The sequence below is a fragment of the Sebastes umbrosus genome, chromosome 22 (genome assembly GCF_015220745.1).
Source record: "Sebastes umbrosus isolate fSebUmb1 chromosome 22, fSebUmb1.pri, whole genome shotgun sequence".
In the NCBI taxonomy this organism is placed as follows: Eukaryota; Metazoa; Chordata; class Actinopteri; order Perciformes; family Sebastidae; genus Sebastes; species Sebastes umbrosus.
The window spans coordinates 10,803,594-10,824,451 of record NC_051290.1 but is presented as its reverse complement, the minus strand read 5'-3'; the positions used below and the strand labels follow the sequence as shown (position 1 = coordinate 10,824,451).

Here is a 20,858-nt window from a genome sequence, read left to right as displayed (position 1 = left end):
GCTATTGCAGCATTTACAAATGTTGTGGTTGCAGAAAAGAAAAAAATATGTTTTTTTTTAGTCTTTAGTTTTTCTTCTTCAGTTTATATACCTGTACTGAGATGCTTCACTTTGAGCAGAGCTAGTTCTCCAAACTGAGAATGTGTTGAATTACATCTCATATCTGGCTTGCAGGACCCGTGTTCAGCTGTCTGCTGAGGCTCCCACTCAGTGCTTTACTACTTCTGAGATTATAATCCGGGTTTAACCTGCAAATTGACCCCCGTAAGAAGTTCTCCCGATGGAAAAGAAAGGAATGACGTGTATTAAGGTGGTGTTTCTTTACCGAAAAATGTGTCAAATAACCTGCTAACTCGTAGCGCGTCTTTGTCAGGAGTGGCCGCTTCAATCGTTCAATTCCACGTCGATAAAAATAATGTCCCCGTGGAGTGATTATTTTAACCCCTCTGTCACAGAAGTAGAGCATTGGTCCAATGGGACAGTTGTGCATGTGCTGTATTTCTACCGTCCTCGCTATTCACTCCTCCTCACCCCCCGGGGCAGATGGGAAACGTCAGTGGCTTTTGATACGTAGCAGATGATGCCACTGCTCCACATGGGAGATTTGAAATGTAAACACAGAGTGATAGAATGATCATCTGCCGGTCACTTCTGCAGTTCACCGATGACTAGAAGTCACTGTGTGCCGTGGTGGTTTGACATGCAGCTTATTGAATTCAGTTGGTCTGCACAGAAGACCCTTTGTTCATGGAAGTATCTGATACAATTTGGAAAATCTCACTGCATTAGTTTCCAAGTTATGATGTCCCATTGTCTATTTTGATAATCAATTAATCGTTTAGTCATTTTCCAAGCAAAAAAACCCTTTGTTTGGTCATTTGATAATTTGCTGTTTTATCTTTGTGTGATAGTAAATCAATAATTTGTTTTTTGTTAGGCTGTCTATCAGAAAAATATGTTATTTGAAGACATCAACTTGGGCTTTAGGAAGCTGTAACAGGCATTGTTTTTACAATTTTTTATAGAACAAACACTCTGGTGTAATCAAGAAACGAATCAACGGATTGGTTCCTCTCAAAATCAAGTTTTATGTTAATCAGTTCAAGGTATCCTCATACAACAGTTCGTATCATATCTTACAAAAAGACATTTAAAATTGTTTGTGCGTTTTGTCCAGCAACATGTGACGCATGTGTCAATTTCCTGCTCCAGTCTTTTCAAAATAAACTCTCGTCTTCACAGGAAACAACTTGGCTAGGCTTAGGCAACAAAACTACTTAGTTAGGTTTAGGAAAAGATCAACTTGTCAGGTTGAGGCAATACAACTACTTAGGTTGAGGAAAAGATTGTCTTGTTAGTTTTAGGCAACAAAACTAAAATTGACTTGGTTAGATTTAGGCAACAAAACTTCTCAGTTAGGTTTAGGAAAAGATTGACTTGGTTAAGTTTAGTCAACAAAACTACTCAGTTAGGTTTAGGAAACGATTGACTTGTTAGTTTTAGGCAACAAAACTACTTAGGTTTAGAAAAAGATTGACTTGTTAGGTTTAGTTTTTATAGGTTAAGTTTTAGGTTTTTATACACTAAAGAAAACATACTTATTCATATTATATTCAATTCCTGCTAATAGATCCCCCTAAATCCTACACACTGGCCCTTTAAATGTTGAATTTTTCATACCATCTAAATGCAGCGCTGTATTGTACAGCAGCTGAATTGGGAAACCTACTGTACAGTGCACATCTTCCCTCACCAGCCTGTAATCTCCGGCGGCCATCCGTGCCATCCTACTCCTAACGCAGCGCCATTTGGACGGATACAAGTTGAACCAGTGACCTCGTGCATTAGACTGCAGCCATGCCACAATCCCAACGGAATGAGGCACTAAGTAGAGTGTAAAAAAAGCCTTTCTTGTTTTTCATTTCAGTTTCGCTGCCCCCCACACCGGATCATGCAAACATGTGCATGTACAATTTTACGTAACATGTACAGAGACACAAAAAATGTCCACATTGTACATTTAATAACTTATTACGACGATGACAACATCCCGCCGTAGATAATCTTAATATGCACTTCCTCCCGTTTTAATTTGGAGAAGAAGATGAGTGTGTCATAACTCTACAGCGACTTCAGCCTATATCTGCAAGCTCCACACTGTCTCATTGAAGTAATGGCGATGAGCGATCACACTGCACCTTCCCACTGCTTTGACAGACTGTCTCCTCCAGCTGAAATCTTGTCACCCACTGCCTCATTTCCTCCTCTTTTCTTTTCACGAGCTTCTATTCATCTCCCCCCTCTCTTTGCTTTTTTTCTCCCTCTCCCTCTAAAGCCTTGACTGTATTCTCCTTAGCAACAGCGAGAGAGAGAGAGAGAGGACTCATGCAGGGTATTAACACTTGCATGCGCACATCCGGGAGCTAACATCTGCACAGCGTGAGGCGTCGAAGAAGTCAAAAAGAGAAAGGGGTGGGGAGGTGGGGGGAAGGAAACACTTTTAATTTGTAGGAATACGAATGAAATGAAATGAGGTTTGGGGCTGTTATGTAATGCATGTTTGGCTCCCCTTTTTGACAGCTGTTTGGTGGATTTTCCTTTTATCCGCGCTCGCTCCCAAAAGCAGGACGGTATTAGGAAGAAGAAGTTTTTAAAATAAGGCCAGTAATCCAGAAGGTGCCTTCATGTACAGCACGCACACACATAAAGTAAGAGAAAGGTAGCTTTCTCATTATGCTGGTAATTATCACTTAGCAGGCTTACCCCTCACAAAAAGCCACCCTATTGCTAGCAAGCTGGCAGGGGATAATTACCAGGGTCTGATGTGGCTCCGAGGCCAATCTGAAGCTAGTGAAGTAAAACCGAGAGCTCCAATCCTTGTTTCTCTTTGTCAATCTGTCTCCCTCCATCTGTCAGTCCCCTTCTCCTCTTCCCTACTTTCTCCCTCATCTTCCTCCTTCTTCTCCCCCACCCCCCGCCTCCATCCAACTGAGATTGTACAGCATGTGGCATGTCTGGAAATCACTGGCTTTCCCCTACTCCTTCATGGAGGTATAATCCTTTTATTTCTGTCTATAAATACATTTCTGCTGAGCTTTTAGAGGCTTTCTGCAGCCTCTTTCTCCTCCCCCCCCCAACCCCCTTCTGACAGCAAGTGCAGCACTAAGCCCTGTGTGTGTATGGCTTAAGAAATGTACTGTATGTGTGTTTTCAAGATGAGCGGAGCTGAGAAAAAAGGGACCCGAGAAAAGGAGGTGTGTTTTTCTATTAAAAGGAAAGCTAAATATGTGCTGTCAGTCCCTGGGTTGTTAGTCACCAATTTTCCATCCCACCATCGCCACTCGTGCCCCCTCCTTTCGGTCTTCTACCCAATCACCTGCTTCCATTTCCCCAAGTGGGGTGAAGCTGTGAGTGTTTATCCGATATCAGACGCCGAAATGTGAATAGATGAATGTTTGACGACTGGGATGCATGCTTTGAATATCAATTGCGAATTACTTTGAAGATGTCAAAGCCACCGGTGAATTTGCTCTCCTTGTACCACAGCTGCACTTACTCCTCTGGAGAAGCACATCTTTTAAAATATGAAAATAAGTAGAAACATTCATCCATTCTCTGTAAACTGTAGGATCTTGGACCTACACTTCCTTTTTGATTCATCACTTAATCGTTTCGTCTAAAAAAAAATTGTGAAAAATGCCTGTCACAAGTTCGCAAAGCCCAAAGAGATGTCCTCAAATCGCTTATTCTGTCTCACCAAATGGTCCAAAAGATATGTTATTTCAACTTCATATCCCGCCAAAGCGCGTAACAGACCCGCCTGTCCACCATTATGTTACCCACTTGCTAGCTTGCTAAATGGTTAGTCTCTGTGGCTTCTAGATGCCGACAATAACGTTAAAATTGCCTTTTGCTTAGCAGTGGTGTTCTCACAACTTCCCATGATGTAAATACGAGCTCACTAGTTTCATTTGAAGGCACTAATAGACCATAAAGCAGGGTATGCTTTAGGGCGTGGCTACCTTGTGATTGACAGGTCGCTACCACGGCGTTGTCCGGTCTGGGAGTTGTCCGTGTTTTTGTCTCAAAACTTTAACCCTTTCACAGAGTGTTTTCAGTTCATGAAAGTGAATTGTAACATTTTGGTCGCCTAAAAATGTCTTATTCAGTGTTCGGCTGTACTTAGCTCCACCCTCTAGCGTCATATCTGGTTCCAAAAACCAAGATGGCGAAAGCCAAAGTGTCGAACTTGAGGCTTCGAAACGGCAGTCCACAAACCAATGGGTGATGTCACGGTGACTGGGTCCGCTTCTTATATACAGTCTATGGTAATAATCCAATCAAAAATAAAACGTAATATTATATACTGTAGGTTCTATAGATTCTGGTGCACTCTCTCGATGCTCTGTAATTATTCCTTATTCTATACCCGTCACACACAACACCAGCCATTCTCCCCATTAACCCCCCAGGAACCGGAGCTACTTCTGCATCGCTCTCTCACCACACAGACCCACAACCACGGACTTATATAAAGCCATTAACTGGCATTGTGCTATTTTTAGTGGGCAGGTACAGTGTGTTTTCAGCATGAGGAGATTGTTACGGCTCGAGAGCAGAAGCTGAGGGGAGCCGAGCTGCAGAATGTACCAGATGGAGGCAAAATAATAGTGGTCACAAAGTTAACACGGATGTGTAAACGTGATGATTAAATGCATCAAAAACCAAAGCTTGCATTAGTCATGATGTTGTTCAATTTATACTTGGATGATGTTGACTTTGAGGGACAGATTATACATACTGTATGTAAGAGGACCTGCAGTATAGGTTAAGCTCTTAAAATGGAGGTCGCCAAGCTTTGGAACCAAAAGCACATTCAATAATACAATACATCCATGATAAGAATAATCTTGTCATCATTATGGCTCTGTTCTGACTGGGTCTTATATGGCGCTTCTTCTAATCACATTAGAGCCTAAAGTTCATTAGATCCTACAGCCCATCAGTCTGTAAAGCAGCAGTTTGAATGACCAGAACCCTTATAGCTTAACAGCTCGGTCCACTTAATGTACTGTACAATAAGAACAGCTCTGAGCAGATGTTCAGGTCGTACAGTAGCACACACTCAGCACCGACGCACATCTGGCTACCCGGGCCAAACGCAGACCGGTAGCATGAGTGTCCTCAGAGGAGGCGGAGGAGGAGGAGGACAGCGTAGATGAGATGGAAACAACAACTGGGTGGGTGTAAAATTGAAGGGTCGAGAGCAGAAGAGGACAGAAGAGGAGATGAAAAAGAGAGAAGAGCATGAGTCCGCCCAGGCTAAAAAAGTGGAAAACTGTAAGGTGGATAAAAAAAGCCCCTGCAGTGGCATATGTTATGTAAGAAAAGAGGAAGAAAAAAGCACAAGAGATGGATAGTTGTAGACAAAGAAATCCCCCAACCTCCCTTTTTTCTTGAAAAAGAAAAAAACAAAACTCCCACGAATGACGCATCCTCCCTCTGGACCAATCAGTAATGAATCCAGTACGTCACCTTATTTTGACATGTAATTATTGCGTCCCCCACTGGGCTAGTTAGCACTTTTGTGGTACCCATTTATCTTTTAGGCCAGTTTCCCCAAGACAACGTTTTAATTTCATCATTATGTAGAGACTGAAATATTGTTTTCTCATGTATCTCATAATCTCTTTATTGTCCCGTTGATGTTGCATAAGAGTCTAGTTTTACATTCATCACGGAGGAATTACTCTTAGCAATTAAAAACTTCATTATGATTGACTAAAGTAATGTTGGACCGATTAGTCAACTGGCTGGCTTTCACAAACTTAAAGTGTCAGTAAAATTTGATTTCTCCTCCCTATGGGTGCAAGGAAATGTCAACTATAATGATACTGTTGCTATTTTGCATATTTTTCCACTTGAAAACCATATTTCCAGCATCTAAGCTGACATCTGATGGCCGACACTGCTCAGGGACGCGCTGTCAACTTCCTTAGTGCGTTACCGACCGGAGCATGTAATAACTGTATAGACTGTGAATGATACAAGACATTTTCCCCTTTTTTAACAAGCCCACAAAGTCACCTATTAGCCATGTAAGCCATCACACTGTTAAGTGGAAGCTAGTTAGCCTAGCTCGCTAGTACTGACTTGACATTACTTTTTGGGTGCCATGCCGTAGTTCCAACCTAATGAATCTCACTCCTCATCCCTAAACCTAACCAACCAACCAACCCATCCAACGATGGCATTCGAGGCAAAGACATGGAGGAGACAGGAAGGTCCGATGATGTCCTTCTGCACAATAATTTGCCATGGGCTTCTGTTTGTTGCATATAGAGTGTGTATTTTCGGAACAATGGGCTTTCGGAACAATGGGCAGTCTTCGCTTTTTGTTAATTTTTTATAAAAATTGGCTAAGTGCCATTGTCAAGCTCCAACACACTCACTTTTGTTAAAGGAGGGGGTATAGCTAGCCCCATTTGTGACCTCAGCACTTTGTATGTTACTCCGTAATTTGGTCACGTATACCGCAAAAACTTCAGTGGGGCAGTATTGTATCTCGACAATACCGTGACTTTGTTATGTACTGTATAGTTTAAAGATATAGTCACGACAAAACAGAGATATTTTAAGAGAACACTATTTTGTAGGGGTGTAGGAAAAAAATGATACAACACAGTATCGTGATATTTTGCGTGGCAATATAGAATTGATACACGGATATCAAGTATCAATTATTTATTATATAAACTATTAACGGCTTAACAATCCGACGGCCGCTATTCTGTCTTTCAGAGGTTGTAGCGGGCTCAGTCTTTAAACTTGAGTTAAGATACTGGTACCATTTGAAACTAGAAAACTCAAGAACGCTCCAAATTTACAATAAACCTCTGACCTCAAGATATGTGAATGAAAACTCTGAGATGAACAGCGTGAAAACTTTATCTCATTAGATATAACAGATATCAAACTGCATCATTTGCAGTTGAAAATAGGTAATAAATTGGAATACATCTTATTATAATACTCAACATATTGCAAAAATGTCTAAAATCGCAATAAGATCATATCATGACTTAAACCTGCAGTAGGCGGAATGTTTTTGACATCATTGGGCAAAAATCCCTTAATAACCTTTCAGCATATTGTAATTCAAGTCTCCTGAGAGAGAAAACTAGACTTCTGCACCTCCTCATGGCTCTGTTTTCAGGCTTTAAAAAAAAATCGTTGTTGTGATTTTAACCATCCCTGACAATTGCGAGCATCTCTCTAGGACCTTATATAACTCATTTAATATTTATTAGGTTTATTCCATGAAGACTTGGCTTTGAGATCAGAGAGGGGGGAGGGCTGGGAGAGGTTCCAGCTATAGGAACTGATAAAGAAATGTGACAGAAGTGTGAGGAAAGCGGCTCGGAGAGGTGTATTCCCCGAAGGAAAACCACGCTGTAAATGAAGTGCATCGCATTGTGTGAGAAGAGGAAAGAGAGAGGGGGGGGGGTGCATGTGTTTCTTGCCTCTGTATATGTGTGTACAGTACGTGCGCGCGCCTCCATCTGGACTCCATTTATGCCAGCCGAGTCTTTTCTGAATAGACCGTGTATGTTCCAATCTTCCTCACTGAGCCAGTTTTTTTTTTTCTTGCTACAATGCATGTCTCTTTCTCTCTATCTTGCCTCCCTCTTCCTCCATATGTGTCTTTCTCTCTCTCTATCACCTTCAGCAGCTCCCCAGGGCAGGCTGTTAAATGCTGCAATCTGTCTCTGTCTCCCGTCCTCACCCTCCCTCCCTCCCCTTCCTCCCTTTCTCTTCCTCTCAGCCTTTCTCCGAGGCTCGCCGCTCATGAATCACGGCGCTAACTACTACATGTAAAAGAGGGAAATCCCTGACTAAAAGCAGAGGGTGGAGGGGGTGGGGGGTGATAAGGACATATCTCAAGGGGGGGTTAAAGCTCGTCATTTGCGATTAAGAGGGAAAGAAGAAGAAAGGATGGGACAAAGGATGGATGGATGATAGGGGGGATTATTATATGAGGATATTGGGGTCGCGGGTCAGTTTTTAACTCCGTTTCAGCCACTTCAGAAAGCCATTTTCTGACACCATTAGCAGCAGAAAACGTCTTCGCGCGGAGAAAAGTGCTGAATTAGGAGCAAATAAGGTTGCACATTAATACAGTTACTTTCTTACGGGAAGCGCCGCCGCACAGTAACATTAATCTTCTGTCGATCACGGAGCGGCTTCGCTGGAGCAAAAGGGGGTTAAGTGCCCTTCAAAACTAATGGTGGTGGGAGGGGGGGAAGCGTTTCTGACAACGCTATTTTCAAGTAGGATTTCCCAGCAGGTCCAAGTCACAGACTGGCTATACCTTCCCTGTGACTGCAGGGAGGGTATAGTCCCAGGCTGTATTCCAAACTGCATACTATACTAGTAGTACGTACTGATTTGGCCAAAATGTAGCATTTAGTATGCAGTAATACCCGGATGTCGTACTGATTTGGAAAAAATCTCCAGTATGCATCAGACCAGTCTACGTCGCCTACTGTGTCCCACAATGCAAAGCACTGGAATGGTACAGGCTACGGTCCCAACAACAGCAGCCAAAAACGGCTCGTTTTTTATTTTTTTTGTAGCTATTTCATCACTAAATTCAAAACATTTTGAGGCGAGAAATCAACTCAGTAGAGTTTGAATATTGCCAGTTTGATGATCTTAGATAGCAAATTGAACATTTGCTCCAATGTTTTAGGAGTTTAGCCCCTGTCTTGTAGACAAGGGGCTTTTATTTCCTTGTTATACTCTCGCGACAACGTAGTCGGGGGTATATAGTGCTCCACGTGTCCGTCCTCGTTTCCGTAGCAGAACTTGGAAACTATTTAACTTAGGAACTTCAAATTTGGTGTGATGGTTTACAGTGTGGTCTTGTTGTGCCTTTTGGGGGTTAGAAGTCCAGGGTGCCCAAAGTTTTTGAAATTTTGGCCAAATCTGTGATTTTTTCTACTACAATTTCATTTCCAGAGTAGAACTCAGAAACTATTTAACTCAGGAACTTCAAATTTGGTATGATGGTTAACAGTATGTTGTAGTTGTGCCTTTTCATGGTTGGAAGTCCAGTATGCCCAACATTTTTTAAATTCTGGCCAAAACAAATAATTTTTTCGACTTCAATTTCGTTTCCGGAGTAGAACTCACAAAGTATTTCACTTAGGAACTTCAAATTTGGTATGATGGTTGACAGTGTGGTCTAGTTGTGCCTTTAGGGGGTTAGAAGTCCAGGGTGCCCACCATTTTTGATAATAACAAGCTAGATTGTGCTCAATAGATTAATGCCATTAGTTCCAAAAGGGCAAAACCTTTGGCCCTACTTTAGTAGGGGGTCAAGCAGTGAGCGGTGGCATGTGAGCCATGCTCACTTTTGCCTTGTTGACGGATAGTTTGTTTAAATATCACAACACAAATGTCCATTATAAATTAACGGGAATCTGTGTTTATCTGCAATTTTGGAGTTGAGAAGCTCGCTCGCCAGCCGACCAGTGACGCTCACAGAGCAGCAAAGTGGTGAGGGAAGAACTGCCTCTGACGGGGCAGAGAGATACCTGCTGAGACCACGTGACACTTTTTAACATTAGTCTAATATCTGTAAGGTTATCAGTCCACTGTTTTGTTGCTGTAACTGAAAAAGCATAGTAAGTTTAATTTTTATATTTCCCGTCTCCCCTCGTTGATGATCCAGTTTGTCTTCACCGTGATACATTTTTTAAGACGTGGTGGACCTAAACCAGTCAGTATCTTATAAAGAGTACAAACATTGGTCATAAATAAAAAAAAGTTGTATTTTTCAATAATATTGCAATAGTGGTACGAGTTCGCTTTTTTGTCCAGTGCTTTAAGAGCTTGTTTAAAGGCTAAAGCCTTGTCTAGCATACTGCAAAATACATAGCTTTTTACTGCTTCATACTGCATACAACTCAGGAACGCAGTATGTAATATGTACTGTATACTGTATACTGCATACTGCATTCGTCAGTAGTAAGCAGTCACAGACTGACTACCTTCCCTGCAGTCACATTGCGGGTTTCTTTAAACCCACAGGGGTTGTGTTTGGGTTTTAAAAAGGGAAGTGAAGCGACTGGCACCCTGAGTTGACCCCTAAGAGTAGGTGTGAAGACATGAAGGATGGGAAGGACAGTGAGGGAGGTGATAATGGAAGCAGACAGATCAATGTCATTTTGAGATCAACAGTTAACAAAAGCTGAATATTGAATCTCTGCTCCGATCACATGTCGACGTGTCCTTGAGCAAGACACTTAACCCCAAATTGCTCCCGGCATAGGCATAGCCATCGGTGTGTGAATGAGTGTTTAGATTAGGTCCTGATGGGCAAAGTTGGCACCTTGCATGCCATTTGAATGGGTGAATGCTGACATGTAATATAAAGCGCTTTGAGTGGTCGGAAGACTAGAAAAGCGTTATATAAATGCAAGTCCATTTACCATGTGAGCCTACAATTCTCGCGTGATCTCGAGACATCGCGAGAATCCAGCTGCCATGCAAGGTAATACAGATTCTACATTCATATGCAGATATCTGTTTAAAGAGATTATTTTAGGTCCAACTGACACAGTTTGACCATTGTACACCATGTACTCTCTCTCTCTCACTAGCACCATCCCCAATCCCCAATTGCCCCCCGGGGATCAATAAACGATTTCTGATTCATGGTTAAGGCTACACTTAAAAGGTCACTAAAGGTCAATTCATCTACATGTTTAAAAGTCAGTGAATATGGTAACTTCTCGTCTGCGTCAACTAAGAAGACAATGACTCAAACGGTTCAGTCCAGATATTTAGTGTCCCAAAGAGGAAATTCTTTTTGCAGCAAGGAGAGGATAAAACATAAAAAAGTAAAACACAATATATTGCAGGTATTAAAAGTGCTGGTGCAGTACCTGCAATACAAAGTACAATAAAAGTAAATACAAACTGCACCAAAAAGAGTAGGGAGGGATGCATTACTGCTGAATTGAAACACTATTTTAGTATAATATCTGAGTGCAAAAGTAACAAAAGAGTTCAGATTAAGTCAAGGTCAGTCTCAATTTGTGTGTTTTCCTCTACACTTTCAATGTCTCTTACTATTTCTTTCGTCTTGTTATCACCTTTCACTTTCTTAGTTGAAGTGTTTCTAAATTACCATCTCGCTGTCTCTTCCTGGTCTCTCTTTTCGCTCATCCAATCCCATCCCACTGCAGCTGCATGCCTGCATACCCGTTTATTCGCCAGTCATTAACACGTAATGGTGTTTGCCAGCCACCAACTGCACACATGCAGATATATCCAGTATACTGCATGAAAATTAAGCTCCTCACACTAAAAGAAAAAAGACTCCGGGAGGGAATTAGAGGGGAGGAAAAGGTGACGATGATAAAATTTGATTCTGACAGTCCCGAGGTTTAAGCTTTCATTCTGAGCCACAAAAATCATGGTTTTAACAATTTGAAGTCCCAGTTTCTCTTCAAAAGAGCTTTATTGACACCGTTTGTCAGCTGCTGCCAAAAACTAGACACAGAAAGGAAAAAAGGCACAAAAGAACTGGCTTAAATTAATTTAAAAAAGGTTCATTGTCAAACAATTCAGGGAGTCTTTGTACTCTGAATGTGAACAAATTGTCATCCGTCTGTTTTTGTGTACGTCTTTTTTACTCCAACACCTTCACCTATGATTCCTCCTCATGTTTGTCAAGGCCAAACTCTCTCTCTCTCTCTGTTTATCAGCTTCACTGTTGAGAGAGGATCCTTTCGGAGTAAAAAGCCTGTTTTAATGCCTCCCTGTCCGTGTGATGTGTGCTAATGCTGAACGTAAAGCCTCCCTCTTTCTCTCTGCAGTGCTGCAGACACACTCACTCATATCTCTGCAGTCTCTTTCTACCTCACCGTGTCTCACCGGCTTTTTTTTGTTTTATCCCCTTGTTCTCGCCGCCTCTCTTTCTGTTGCACCTTTGCTGCTCATTTTCTTGTTTGTAGTCTGGTGCCTTGATGTCTCAGTATGACTGCAGTGCTGCAGTAAGATGCTCTCCCTCGAACAGGGCCGAATCATTTGAGGAAAGAGGTCAAACTGCAATTTCTTCTATAAAATGTTTCCTTGGGCATATCAGCAGCTTTGGTTTTTAGGCTAATTTACTTTCCTTTAGTTCTAGCTGTCTCGTAGCTGACAAGCTTTTCGACAGTCTGGGCTGACTCTGCAGTGAAATGGCGTTGTGTGAATACTATTTCTCCTCAGTGGCAGCGAACACTGCACCCGGAGTTTATCTAGACACTTTATGACTGACTGCAGTCACTTAACCGCAATAAACAGCATGGACTTTAACTGTGGCTGCAGTGTTGGCTCTCATCACACACACTGGGGGAGGCTCACTCCCATAACAAATTCGCTAGGCCACTGCTTCCCAGCCTGGTGGTCCTGACCCCCACTAGGGGCCGCCAATTTTAAAAATATACATACAGTTGGCCTATATTTCAGCATTTCATTAATTTCAGTTTGGATTATTATTTTAAATTAGGGCTGTCGCAGTTAACGCGATAACGCAAATTCGTTTTGACGCCACTAATTTCTTTAACGCATTAATGCAACTTTACTCATTTTTTAAGCCAGCTTGAAGATACTAGCATCATATGAAACTATAAAACCTAAGGAATCTATTGGTACCAATCATGTTATGTTAGCTTGTCGAGAAAGAGACTAAAATAATGCTCCAAACTTACAATACATTTTGGCGAGGAAAAACTGTCATGGTCATTTACAAAGGGGTCCCTTGACCTCTGACCTCAAGATATGTGAATGAAAATGGGTTCTATGGGTACCCACGAGTCTCTCCTATACAGACATGCCCACTTTATGATAATCACATGCAGTTTGGGGCAAGTCATAGTCAAGTCAGCACACTGACACACTGACAGCTGTTGTTGCCTGTTGGGCTTGAGTTTGCCATGTTATGATTTGAGCATATTTTTTATGCTAAATGCAGTACCTGTGAGGGTTTCTGGACAATATTTGACATTATTTTGTGTTGTTAATGGATTTCCAATAATAAATATACACAAACATTTACATAAAGCATATTTGCCCACTCACATGTTGATAGGAGTTTTAAATACTTGACAGATCTCCCTTTTAGGTACATTTTCAACAGATAAAAAATGTCTGATTAATTTGTGATTACTCACGATTACTATGGAAAATCGTGCGATTAATAGTGATTAAATATTTTAATCAATTGACATCCCTATTTAAATTATAAACTTAAAAATTATAACGTATGCAACCAACCAAAGAGCTAATAGAATAATGGCCAAGCATCAGCGAGAAGAAAACGAAAAAAAAGGAGCCTATTAAAGGAACAGTGCGTAGGATCTGGTGGTATCTAGTGGAAGAGGTTGCAGATTACAACTTCTCCCATGTGCCAAGCGTGTAACTACGGTGGCCGACGCAAAAATGTGAATAACTCTGTCTAGAGCCAGTTGTTGTAAGAGTAGAGTGTGTGTGTTCCTGGGAAGTGAGTGGTGAAGCAAGAGAGAGAGAGAGAGAGAGTGGCGGCGACGGCAGCGAGTAACGCTGCAGACTCCTGGCCAAGCAGGAAAAGATAACAGTGTTTGGTTTGTTCGTTCTGGGCTACTGTAGAAACACGGTGGTGCAACATGGCGGACTCAATGAAGAGGACCCGCTCCCTATGTAGATATAAACAGCTCATTCTAAGCTAACGAAAACACAACAATTCTTATTATCGGGTGATTATACACCAATGAAAACATACTTTATATTCCTAATATCCCTAATTGTTAAAAACCGGTCCCTTAAGTATGTATGATTGATAGAGAATTGTATCAAAAGTTCCTAAAATAACAGGTAAACTCATCTCTGATGCAATATTTACAAGAAATGATCTGCTATAAATGCTAAATGCTGATCCCACTGTTCTAATTGAAATCGCAATATATCGCGACATATTGAATCGTAAACCCTGTATCATGATAAGTATCGTATCACCAGATTATTGCGAATACACAGCACCAACCTGCCTGAATGCACACAATCATACAATCCTTGACTGAACCGAGGCGAACATTAACAGCATCTCATAGTCTGGTGCGGCGGTCACATATTCACACAGCTGACAGACGCAGCAGCATCAGGCGTCAATCAACATGCCGAGTAACGTTAAAAGAAATGACACTTTAACATAGCCTGGCACGGCGGCCACATAAACCACATGCACGCACACACAGCTGACAGACACAGCAGCATCAGCATTAAATTCAGTTGTACACCCAACAAAAACTATACCCAATAAACAATGATTTAAAAATAGTAAATTAGCTTACTTTTGATGATCACAGCAGCAGACGACGGGGCTTGGTGTCGAACACTGAAATGGAGAGCAGAGACAAAGAGTTCAGTCTGTATGATGACCTGATGCCAGGTTTCTATCCGACAGCTGACAGTGATAATAGTCTTACAACAGAAGGCCTACGTGATCTTAACCTACATTAAAAGCAGGCTTCTGTTCCTCTGTGCAATGCGCCGGAGTTTCGGTTTAACAAGTGACCGTGTTATCTGGTGCCTTTCAACCATATGCATCTGTGTGCTTGGTGTAACTTATATAGATGGTCGGCGTAGATAATAAACACATATATAAGCCTCGCCCATTTGCGTCTACATTCATTTTCTGACGTTTTGAATTGTGTCCAAATCAGTTTTTTCGCTGCTTCTCCTACAATTTTGAGCAATCGGCAACAAATTTGGTTGAGAACATGTCCGGACCAAGCCGGAAAAAAAGTTATTTTTTGGGATTTTTGATGTTCCATACATGTTTTGCTATAGTTATTCATCACTTGTATTATCTTATAATACACCCATGGGCTGTATAATGTAAGCCTGTACCGTGGTGGATGCATTAACGTCTCTGTTCCCAAACAACCGGCTATCGGCCAGTAGCTAGTAGTGCTAGTTGCATGACATAAACAGAATTTAATGGAGTTGTATGGTATTTACTAAAAATCTGTGTGCTGGATTTTTCTAACTTCCATTTATGTCCACCGCTCACTTTATGCTCCTCTGGGAAGCGGCTGGGCAAAAAAGTGAAATAAATAAATAAGTAAGTAAGTAAATACTATGCATATTTATAATATTTTTTTATTTTTCAACACAGGCCATTTTGGTAGGGACATTAAAATTATGACAATATAATATACATAATTTTGTTTTACTTTTGTATGGCACTTTTGTAGGTGGACGTTTAACTGGCATCATTATGGTAGTCCACTCGATTACAGTCCAAAATGGCAGAGGCGTAGGTTTGCTGCTGGGTGCTGGCATTGTAATGGAACATATAATTGACTTTCACTTCTTAGCAATGTACGTTCTTTGACCGCGGTCCTCAACAACGCTGCAAGCAGCACTTCTAGGGGCCAAGCAATCGGTCTGTTACGGAACGGGCACTCGCTCTTTGAAATTGTAGTTTGGATACGGAAAGTTGTTCAGACATTGTTTTCTTTCCAACGTAACACCCTGTCTCTACCTCTTCCTCCTTGGCTGTCATTTGAATTTCGTCTCTCTGTCCTTTGCCTCGCCCTCGCTCTCTCTTTCTCCTACCAGACACATACTGTATACACTCGCAGTCACTGAACATTAGTTTTCTTGCCATGTCTGGCTTTGAACGTGGGCCCCCCGGATTGGCTGTTGACCCGACGGGTTTCTTTTGCACGTGTGCACACACACACACACACACACACACACATAAATCACACACATCATGCTCACACACTGTATGAGCGCAGAGAAAACTCCCACGCAAAATCAGTACACGCATGATGCGCTCATGCATGCTTGGCGACATCACACACACACTTACATAGACTCTTGCTGAGTTATTGGCAGGGCTGGAATGACAGGCCTCTCTTCGCCAACTCATTCACGCTCCGTTGGAGATTATGTTATGCATGGGCCATTTGCTACGTGGATCATAAAGTGCAATAAGGACAGAGTTAAGCAGGGGGGGACACACATACACACCCTTAAACTCACACACACGCATAGATATGCATGCAGACACATTTATTCTCTCCGTCTGACACGATATTGCGTAATCACAGAATCTGTCTAAATCTCTCCCCTCCTCTCAGTCGCTATCTGTCAGATTCCTCTCTCTCTCTCTCTCCTGTATCACTGACTCACATGTCCGCCAGAGTAACACTAATAGTATGGTGGCAGAAAGGCAAGTAGAGCTTAAAGGACAGAGGGAGAAAGTTAAAATGCAAAGAGAAGCAAGAGGAACGGGGAGCCGTTAGAAGTGTGACAGCTAATGGATGTCTGAGGAAAAAATAACATTTTTAACAAGGCGAACGAGTGAAGTGTAGGAGACAAAGTTTTCAAGTAAAAAAAAAAAAAAAAAGGACAGCTTAGAGGAGAGTTATCATTTTCTACTCGAAAAAAAAATTCATAAGCAATGGGAAGTTATTCCTTGTTGCACCTCGTGATGTAAAAGCAACACATATAGTGAGGTGACAATCGGTGTTTCTCAAAGTCAAGGATGCTTGACAGTAGGATTACAATTTTTAGTAGGAGTGTTACAATACATACCCTGTTACGAATTTCCCAGTAAAATAACAGTAAAGAACTGGCAGCAGGGTTTGCCTTTATGTTACTGTAAAATTAACATTATTATACTGTCGCTGAAATGTACAGCTTTGTACTGTTAATGAAAAATACAGTTTGAACTGTTTTTTTTTATTAATTTCACAGTATTTTACTGTTTAAAGATACATTATGTAGCTGTTTTTCCACCTTTCTTTTACATTATCTTACTGATTTGTTTTAATGCACTATTTATTTTTTACATACATTTTAATAAACATTATTTTTTGCCTAGATGAATAGACTTAGCAGGTTACAGACATAGGAATAGTCACACTAAATACAATTAAAGGCACTTGTTAGGAATAAGGCTATGTTGCCACTTTTCCCAAAATGTCTGTCTATAGCTGGCTACAAGCACAGAATGCAAACCATAACAACATGTGAGTGAAGACCAATAAAGCTAATTCACTGATTTTACAATCATATACAATGTACAAGCCTCACATGAGCAGATCAGGTCCCAGAATTAAAAAAAGTACTGCATGAAACTGTTACTGATGATGCTTCAGACAGTTGATCAGCAGTAAAGGGCTGTTTTTTAAGAATGCATTATAGTTCAGTTAAAAAACGGCCTATGAGCTCCTTTAATTTAACAGGGTTTATTTTGTATTAACAGTAAAGCACTGTTTTTAGCAATAACAGGTTAATACTAATGAAATCCTGCTGTAAATTAACAGCAATTGTTTACAGTGTACAGTGGGGTTTATCAAAGCTTTTTCTCTGAAATTATAGCTTCTATGAACAAGGTTGATGAGACTGAACCGAAAACAGTAGGATTTTATCGAGACAGAAAAACAAAAAAAAGAGATACAGAGATGAAAGATCACAGAGCCGTTAGCCACAGCTCTCCGCTGCCTTGTTCTGTTTTTCCTCCGACTGTAAGCTCGTGGCAAATTTGGCACACGGCAAAGATGTAGGAGAACCTGGCGTACGCTCACACTCATTCAGCTACCGCTCATTCAGCTCTCTCTCTGCACACTGAATGTGTCATTTTCAGTCCATCACAGTCATTCGAACGGTTCCAAGAAGACACCATACAGTCTTCTGCTTCTCATCTGCAGTCTGCCAGGAAGAATTTCTGAGCAAAAAAAAATAGTCTATTTCGGGCTGTACTGTTTGGCAGCAACAGAACGGAGTACAGATTTATCCACAGTGTGTGTGTGTGTGTGTGTGTGTGTGTGTGTGTGGGATGTGTGCAATGTTTATTAATACAATCATGGACCATTCAGTTATAACTGAAAATGTTAATTTGGCAATCAGGAATTGGCTTTATTGTGCAATAGATATGCATATGTTGTATCACACAACATGCTTTTTGTATGTGTTGCCTGTGACTCCCGAAGTGTGTGGAACAGAAGTCGACGCAGTAATGTGACAGTATGATGTATACGGTTACAGTATGCGTTGCTCAAAGTGTTGTTCTTCCTTCTCTTACAGCTGGCATCCACTAACTCTGCTAAATGCAGCCAGACGACTGCAGCTGACAACAAAGGTATGTCTGAGTTTTGTTTACCCTCTTTATAATGATGTCCAACTTCCTTTGGTGAGAATCGTTGCTCTTCTGCAAACACAATTTTTCAGCCAGATTGAAGCAAAAAAGCAGAATTTGCACATTATGATGTGAATTATATACATGTAGGAAGGTAGCTTTTGGTTGCTTAAAGCACTGATGGATGTAGGAAGATGTCATTTGATCCTTTGGTGTCTTTGGAAAACAATGACTTTGTTTACATGCACAACATATTCATTTTTTTGCTTTTTTTAATATAGAATAAATAAAAACATAAATGCTACAATACATTTTATAATTTATAAAAAAATATATAAATTTATATAATAATTAAAATAATATAAATAATTTATATAAAAGTTATAATTTATAAAAAAAATATAAATGTAATTTGTTAAAAATTAATACAAAATTAATATATAAATAAATAAAAGGGAAAATTAAACAAGAGTAAGTAAATAAGGGAATTAATGCGAAGATTAGTAAATTAAAAAGCAAATTAAAAGAGAAATATCAATTTATGTCACATTGTATCAATGAAATTAATGTCTACATTTATTTTTTATGTTATTTTTCGCTGCATTTAATGACATATTTATTTATCGAGTCATTTATTTATTTATTTATTCATTTATTTCTGTAGGTTCCATCCTTCATATCAGACGACCCTTTTAACAGCTTTATTCGTTAGGAGCTGAGCAAAGACAGTAACGACTTTCCTTGGAAGAGTTCCCATTGTGGTTCTGAGAGTCTTAAGGCTTATTTGTACTCATTTATTCTCTCAAACTCACATTACGCCTGCAGTTGAGTCATTGGTATAAGCAAAGAATAAAGTTTGTAGGAAAGCCCCAAGTAGTTTTTTTAAATTACTGGTTTTATAACCACTTTCATTAAATAATGCAAAAAGGAGATAAAGGAGGCTACGTCTAGCTTTTGATGGTTAGTACATTACACACAAAATCAAAGCTATAGATAGTTCCATGTGTTGTCAGTCACTGGAGATATAGTATAAACTTGTCAGGGGACTCAGAAACATCACCAACTCTTCCTCAACCTTTCTTCTCCTGTTTATCTCCGTCTTTCTCTTTCCTCTCCCTCTCTGAGCCTCATCAACACTAGAAACTTGACATTCTGTTTTATGGAGGTCAGACCTCTGATTTTCCATGAGCTAAGCAACCAAGACAAGGCAGGCCTTTTTGGCAGGAATCACCAGTGTGTCAGCCAGGAAAAGTTGGCCGCAGCTTAACTTTTTGTGCAACGTTGCTCATCAATAACCAATTCCAGCACTGCAGAATTTATCATCTATCAATGCACCATCAGTAAGAGGGATGAGGTTGCTTGTCATCTCTCTCTCTCTCTCTCTCTTCCTTTGGGGCTTCTTTTTTATAATATTGTTCTGTGTTTTGTGAAAGATTTCATGCAGCAACATCAAAAGTCTTTCCTTTTGTGTCTCAGTGCTTTTTCTCTCTATAACCCAGACTACATCATCTTTCCCTCATCTGTCTCATCTCTACCTTCCATCTCGTCACCTCTAAAAGGAAGATGCCATAATCTGCAAACGTAGCTGACAAGTTATATGCATCTTATTTTAAAAAAAGGAATATTTATGGTTTAAACAAATTTTATAAAGCAATGGATTGAGTGACGTAGGTATTAACTAGGGCTGTCAAAGTTAATGTGATAATAACGTGTCGATGCAAATTCATTTTAACGCCACTAATTTCTTTAACGCATTAACACCGTTGATCTTTGTTGAGGTTGTAGCGGGCTCAGTTTTAAAGCTAGAGTGAAGATACTGGTATCATATGAAACTAGAAACCTTAAGGAATCCATTGGTACGCGGAATAGGTTAAATAATGCTCCAAACTTGAGCTACATTTTTGGTGAGGAAAAATTGTCATGGCCATTTTCAAAGGGGTCCCTTGACCTCTGACCTCCAGATATGTGAATGAAAATGGGTTCTATGGGTACCCACGAGTCTCCACTTTACAGACATGCCTACTTTATGATAATCACATGCAGTTTGGGGCAAGTCATAGTCAAGTCAGCACACTGACACACTGACAGCTGTTGTTGCCTGTTGGGCTGCAGTTTGCCATGTTATGATTTGAGCATATTTCTTATGCTAAATGCAGTACCTGTGAGGGTTTCTGGACAATATTTGTCATTATTTTGTGTTGTTAATTGATTTCCAATAATAAATATATACATACATTTGCATAAAGCAAGCATATTTGCCCACTCCGGTGTTGATAACAGTATTATAGACTTGACAAATCTCCATTTAAGGTACATTTTGAACAGATAAAAAATATGCTATCAATTTGGAATTAATCATGCAACCCAGTCACAAGAATAAAATGTTGGCATTGTATGTTTCTGCAAACCACGGATACGTTATATCTTGACTTTTCTGAACCAAAAATATGTTCAACGTTATAGTGTTTTGACCGCCCGTGTCACTTTTGGCTTTTCGACAGTGGTTTAGGCAATAAAACTGCCTGGTTAGGTTTAGTAAAAGATCATGGTTTGGGTCAGAGCTGCCCTCTCTTAGTTGATTAGTCGACTAATCAGTCGTTTTGGTCTTAGTCGACTAAGATTTCCTTAATCGACTAGTTGTTTTTTTCATGCTGAATGACTTATTTCTAAGAAA

The 20,858-nt window shown here is 40.4% G+C and overlaps 1 protein-coding gene across 1 annotated transcript in view; it reads left to right on the top strand.

Annotated features, from left to right (window-relative positions):
• LOC119481386 (RNA-binding protein 25-like) overlaps nt 1-18,187 on the top strand; it is a gene marked incomplete at its 5' end in the record, with an annotated part of 21,194 nt that extends 3,007 nt beyond the window's left edge. Inside the window, one exon of the mRNA XM_037758253.1 lies at nt 18,133-18,187. The remainder of the gene's footprint in view (nt 1-18,132) is intronic.
• Between the last annotated feature and the right edge of the window lie 2,671 nt (nt 18,188-20,858).